Source organism: Benincasa hispida, chromosome 8, assembly GCF_009727055.1.
Source record: "Benincasa hispida cultivar B227 chromosome 8, ASM972705v1, whole genome shotgun sequence".
Classification (NCBI taxonomy): Eukaryota; Viridiplantae; Streptophyta; class Magnoliopsida; order Cucurbitales; family Cucurbitaceae; genus Benincasa; species Benincasa hispida.
In genome coordinates, this window is record NC_052356.1 from 29,788,550 (window position 1) to 29,795,736 (window position 7,187).

Genomic DNA, 7,187 nt, shown 5'->3' on the forward strand with positions numbered 1-7,187 from the left:
CGTTGTACTTTGCTGGTTCTGTCGAATAGTAAAGAGGTTGCGTTGTACGTTGACCAGCACCTAACGCAACATATCATTGTTGGTGCATAACTCCATAAGTGATTTTCAGAAGAAGGAGAACTCGTGGGATAGAAGGGCTTGTGTCTCATCAACGACAGAAACTAAGGATTCGATGGAAGGGTGATGGGGTGGGGATGCTTTTGATGTCTCGCCAGCATCGTTTTCGGGCTGAGTCGAGGAACCAGCACTCAAATCGTGTGGGTCATTAACATTAGGCAAAGTACGCTGTGAGGAGTGGGTTGGTGATTGTTAGTGGGGTGAAATTGTTGGTGATTAGGGATCTGAGTCAGGGATGAGAAGGATATTTGTGAGAGCTTCAGGGAGAGGGGATAAAGGGATAGTTGGGCTAGGAGGGAGGATGACCAAAGGTGAAGATTGATCAGTGGGCTCATCAGGGAGGTTGCGCTCAAAACTTCTTTGCACAACCTCCTTTCCCTTATGGGTCGAGGAGGTTGTGTGCATTCAGATCGATGATGGGACGCTTGGGTGGAGGCTCTGGGCAGTATGGCGAATCCTTCAACAGGATTCGCAAAATCTTTGTGTTGATTAGGCCATGGACTTCAGCCATGGGTACGTCTTCAATTCCATAACCCACTGAAAGGCACAAACTTGTGATAGTCTATGGAAAAAAAAAACTGTCCACGAATCCTCCCAACATACCCTCTTATTTGCCTTGCGATCAGGCGTCCAACATCAATAGAAATGTCGCACGCAATGTAGTATGCGGGCATGACTCTGCCCCTTGAGATGGTTTTATTGTGCATTGTTGGGAGGAGTCTTTTCTTCACCAAATAGAGCCAAAGGTGCACTTCAGGTAGTAGACGGTTGGATGCAAGCATTTGGATGCCAGTCAAAGAGATGGTCCACTGGGTGCCAGGTTACGTCAATATTCTCAGTGTGTCTTCCAAATGTTCATCATTAGGACTATCAATCAACCTATTGCTGGGTGCTCCCGGAAAGTCTTTTGACTTATAGAGTTGATTGATGTCCTGGGTGCTGAATGGCACGACCTTGCCATCAATGATTACCGCATCTTCCATTTCATGCAGGTTGCCTTGGTAAAACCCCTTCACTACCCTTGGAATGAATATAGATGGGCATTGACGAAACACGTCCCATCCATGCGAACTCTTTCATAAGGTCGACCTCGGTGCCACAGAAGTGGGAAGGCTCTAAATGATTTTCTGACGTCAGCATGGGGGCTTGAGTTTCAAGGTGAAACCCAATAGACTCTTGCTCACATTCAGAAAAATCATTAGCACGTTAACACATTAAGAAATCCAACGTCTTACCTTCGTCAAATTCTAGGAACCAGCTACTCAGCAGACTAACCGATGCGAACATCTCCACTGCTCAACTTGGCATCCTCAGAAGATGATGGTTCCCAAGACTCTTAACTAACTCAGTAATCTGTGCAATGTAGTCACTCAGACTTCGAAGCTCAACTATAACTTCATGTCCAGAATAGAAGTTATCTTGTTGGAAACTCAGAGGTGTTTGATAACAGTAGGGACATTTCTGCACAAACTCACCAGAGCGATTAGAAAGTTCTCTAACTATATCCTCTAAAGAAATACCTGTATTAGCAGACAGAAATGACATCGACAACAACATTTAGCTAGGCATCTCCCAAGGAGAATAATATTCGCGCTCAGGTCCACGCGAATTCTGTATCTGTATAGTAGCCATATCTTGAACAATAGAGGTTAGATTGGATACTTGATTTCTAAGCTCACTAATCTCACTTACTTCTTGTGTTTCTCGTTGTGCCGCTGGGGGAGCATGATAGATGTTCATGTTATTTGCCATGAAAAAACAAGTAGACACAAGAAAAGAAAAATATTTTTGGATTTTTAAGTTTTAACAGTCAATTTTAACTAAAAGATATTAATTGGAGTGCTCTCCAACAATGGCACCATTTTTGTTCGGCTTGAGAATTGATGTCGTTGATTCGACTCCAAACTGAAACAAAAGAAAATTTGTATACACCAAACTACTCCTATTACTACTAAAACGTAGGAACAATGGTAAGTACAGGGTTGATCCACAGAGAAGCGAGAATTAATTTCTTTTAAGTTAAAATTGACTTTGGAAAAACAATAAAAGGGGATTTTGGTTTTTAGTTGAAATTTGAAAAAATGCAAGAAAGATAAATTGCAAGGATAAATAAAACAATAATTGGTTCATCTAGTTTTTGAATCAAGTAGCCATTCAATATAATTTAAAATCGATTTCTGCCAACGAATCATGTCATCGAATTATGCGTGCATAGCTACCCAATTGATGCGAATGAACTAATCTCTACAAAGGCCGACAATCAATTAATTCAAAACCAATCAAGCCTCCTAATTAAATAATTAAGGCTGGAAAGACCGTACCCTAACTAACCTACATGCTTCTAGATTCAATTGGGTTCCTAGAGGTTATAAAGAACTAGAAACACATGCATTAAGCTTTAGGATTCAACTATGTCAATTAATTGTCAGGAAAAACCATGTTCAATTAACCATATATTCTTCAACTCTAAGTTAAACATGCAATTGCGAACATTCAAGGTCAACCTATAAACTTAAGCATACACATTTAATCGATGCTACTAGAATAAACTCAAAGCATGGGCGAACTACTAGGATACATGCGAGCTTGAGATTAACTAGCAATAAAATTGCAATCATGATAGGGGCATCAATCCAACACACAAATGCAATTCAAAATCAAGCAAGATTCAAAGAAAACACAATTCTGAATTAAAACACAAAGTTGGGCAGAAAACTCAATAATTTACATTAATGCTCGATCCAAAAACTAGATAGAAAGATTACTTCACCGATTCATAGATAAACCAATGAGATACGATCCAATACATGTTCATAATCCAAAACCAAACTAAAAACTATCCTAATGATACTAAAAATAAAGAGAGAAAGGAAGAAAATAGAGTCTCTCCTCAGCCTCCATCGAAATTCAGCCTATCCCTATTAATTTTTGACTCTCCTTTTAACCTAAATCGGAAGAATATATTTATAGAAAAAGGGACAGCGTCACGATGCTATGTGGAGCAGTGCAACACTGTTGCAGCTGGTTTCGAGCGTCAGGCACAGAAGTGCAATAGTAGGCTGACACTTACTTGCGCGCATGTGAGGGTTTCCCAACCTTCAACATCGTAGTGTTGCAACGTTGTTTGTGAGCATTGCAATGCTACGTATTCTGTCTTACAGCATTGGGCGAGCATCAGGTCAATGCAATTTACGCGCGTCGCGACGCTGAAGCAGGGGCCTTTTGGTCTTTTTGACTCCTTTGAAGCCCGAATGCTCCAATCACCTCCAAATTGATTCAAATTAACCCCATTCAACTCCAAATTGTCAATTCTACCTCTTAGTTGCTCAATACCTACAAAAATAGAAAAATAAACACATAAAATCCAATAATGAGCCCGAATTAAACTAGGAATAATAGCTCTTTTTGAGAGCCATCAGTATATTTAAAGGCTATAAAATGTATTATTTCTTATAGTGGCTATAGATCCGATTAGACATGCAATCTCTCAGTTATACATCTAACTGAACATGCGTTGATGACCAATAAACAAAAACATAAGTATAATAACGTTGAAAAACATATCATTCTACAATATCCATAAAGGTACTAAGCATCAACTTAACTTCATAAGTAAATTCATCAACACCTTAAAACTATAGAGTTTAGCCATTCGTAGTCGTCCAACATATATTTTCATACAAGTTGACAAACATACACAACAAAGAGAATGAAAAGAACAAGAAAACATGAAAGAACAAGAAAACGCTACTGTCGAAGTGATTCTCTATCGTCGAAATTCATCAATCTTGTCTTGATTTTCACCCTGGGATCTTGAACGACCTCCAACACTTCCCATCACACTTGTTACTCTTTTTTGTAGGAAAACTCACTTTAGGAATGAAACTTCATAATTTGGACGGCTGATGAACCTTTGAATTTATAGGAAAAACTTTCCAAAAATGTAGAAAATCACATTAGGAAAGGTAGCATTGTGACTCTCTAGGTCGCCGTGTGCTGCGACAAAACTTCGAGGGCTTTGCTTCTGTAGCTCGCGGCGCTCTCTCTCCTTTTTTTTTTTTTGTTTTGCCAATTTTCAAAATTTCATCTCTTTTTTAGGGGATTTGGTCCGATTTGATTCTTTTGACTCCCGAATCTTGTTTTCTTGCCTTTTAATTGAAAAACACCAGCAAACACATACAATCTAACAAAAAGACCTCAAAATAAGAAGCAAAGAAAATACTTTTCAAGTGCTTTTCAGGAAATAAAACAATTTAAAGGTTAACACACAACAAACACATAAGTCAAATATACTTGAGATTTAACAAACTTAATATGGACATATGATTAAATACATATAAAAAAGTGTTTTATGATCAATATTCAAAGAAGTATCTTACTTGAAGATTTAAAAAGATAAAGAAGCACATATTAACATAGATTTAAACATGCTAGCATATTAAATAAAAGAAACAAAAATACTAAGAAATAAAACAACGTATTTGAAGGAATTGGAGACAATATGAAGATGAGAAAACAAACTGTGAAAAAAGAATTATTGTTAAAAAAATTGAGAATGAGAGGAAAAGAAAAGATTCTGAGATAGATTTTTGGTTTATGGAGAGGAATGTGGAGAGAGAGAAGAAGGAAAAAAGCAAGAGAAAAGGTGGAGAGAAGTTAAGAGGTCGATGGATTGTTGGAGGAGAAAAAGAGAGAGGCTACAAAAAATATCAAGAGAGAGGCTATAAAAAAATATCAAGACAGAAAAAATGTGAGAGGAAAACAATTGTGAAAAAAACCACTAAAAAAATATTTTTTGGGGTTTTGTTTTGTTTTGTTTTTTTTTAGGTATTGGGTATAGTATGTGCAAAATTCAAAAAATCAATGTTGATGGAAATATCAAGGTTCCAACTTTATGGAAATATTGATGAAAATTTTGGAAAATTTTATGAAAATTGATGAGAATTGTTAGGCTTTGTTAATGAAACTTTTTTTTTTTTTTGAAAAGCATTGTAATTAAAGTGTGGGTTGGGGGAATCAAACCTTAAACCTCGAGGTCGATAGTTTGAACCTTAAAGGTATTGTAATTAATGAAACTTTGATTGTTGCTAAACTAGACTATTATTAACCATTTTTAATCATTATTTCTATAAAGTAAGATAGTATTGATGTATATTGCGGAATATTAATGTAAATGTTGATGCAAGAGCAGAAATTTAAAAAAGAAATGAAAAAAATTATAAAATAATATCAAATATTGGTATCTAATTACAAAATTAAAGGATACAAAATATTTACATACAAAATAATTGTAAATTGTTTATTATACAAGGAAGTGGATAAAAAAATTGGAAAATTATAGCAATAAACTTACCTAACATAACATAATAAAGATATAAAAATGATAACATTAAATATATGAGGGATACAAAAAACATAACATTAAACATAATATAACATAATAGAAAATAAAGTAGAAAAAGAAAACTCTACAAGTAGATAGAGCTCGAGAGAAAATGAGATGAATATTAGAAAACTCATGTCATTTAAAGTTTGAGGTGAAATGATGTAAAAATTGAATGGAAAAGACTTGAATGAAGTGAAAATTTTGATTTCTTGGAAATGAAAGTTTTGGATGGTAAAAGAAGAAAAAACTCACGTTAATTCAATTTTGAGGTGAAATGGTATGAAAATTCAATAGAAAAGGTTTGAATGAAGTGAAAAATAAATATATGTGATTTTTCTCAATTTTGATTTCTTGAAGATGAAAGCTTTGGATGGTAAAAGAAACAAAACTCACTCCAATTCAATTTTAAAGTGAAATGATGTAAAAATTCAACATTTTTTTTTTTGAATGAAGTTAAAAATAAATGTGGTTTCTTGAAAATGAAAAATTTTTATAAGAGAAAAAACTTACATTGAGCTAGCATAGCTAATTAAAAAAAAAAAAAACTCAAAATATCGATGGAAATTTCAAAATTTTGAGAAATTGGGAGAAAATTGAAATTCTCCTCTACCGAAATTTTGCGCGAAAATTTGAAATTCGAGATTTCGACCGAAATTTTCATTGGGTATGTGTCCGAGAACCTCCCATTTATAGAAATTCCAAATCTTTCTTGATTAGGAAAAAAATAAATTAAATCAAATTTAAAAGAAAGAAATTAAAAAAAAAATAAATGAGAAGAAATTAAAAGAAAACTAAATGAGGATTATTTGATTGATTTAGAAAAATGTTTGACATAATTTGGTCATTCCAAAGTTGATTAAATACAATTTTCATAAAAAAAAAAAAAAAAAATTGAACATTCATATTCTCCCTACACAAAAAATCCTTATTTCATCTTACAAAATATGAAAATTTAAATTTCAAAATTTCATCCTCCCTAAAATGCAAAGATATAAAAAAGAAATCTTTTATTTTATTTATTTAAAGAAAGAGAAGGAAATGAAACTTATTTTTTTGTTTATTTTTCTTAAAAGTTGGTGAATTATAAATTATGAAAAAGATACAAAATTGCATAAAATAAAAATGATGAAATAAAATTTTGGATAAATTTAGGGGTCTAGACTCAAATGGAATTTATAAACTGATGATCAATATCTTGTAAAACTTAGTAGTATTAGTGGTAAGACTACATCAAAGCAGAAGGAAACCTAGGGTAGTTTTGTGCAGATCAATTCTCTAATTAAAGCGGAAAATGGGGTGAAGAGAAGGGATTTAGTGTGGAAAGAGAAAATGCAGAAAAATAAATATATGAAAGTAAAGGATAAATGTGGTAAACATTAGGTTTATCGCACCAAATTAATTTTCGTGCCTTACTCTACTAAATACAGCAAGGTAAGTAGGGAGTCGATACTTAGAGAGCCGATTAACATTTCTTAACCTCGAAATTTATAAAGTGTAANGTAAATTGCATGAAAATGAAAATGATGCGAAGTAAATTAAATGCACGAAATGAATTGAGTGAATTTTAGTGTGAAAATTTATCAATCGAAACAAAACACTTAGCTTGGGTCGGACTAGTTTATCCCATTTATTTTAATTCTTCATGGACTTAATCATAAAATTAGTGTGAGATTTTTCCACTAAA

General features: G+C 33.9%; 1 long non-coding RNA gene across 1 annotated transcript; it reads right to left on the reverse strand.

Moving 5' to 3' along the window:
* Nucleotides 1–2,866: 2,866 nt before the first annotated feature.
* LOC120083489 lies at nucleotides 2,867–4,792 on the reverse strand. Its single transcript, XR_005483436.1, has 2 exons — nucleotides 3,869–4,792; nucleotides 2,867–3,450 (listed from the first exon to the last, which is right to left on the reverse strand). It is a non-coding gene; the product is annotated as an uncharacterized LOC120083489 (long non-coding RNA).
* Between the last annotated feature and the right edge of the window lie 2,395 nt (nucleotides 4,793–7,187).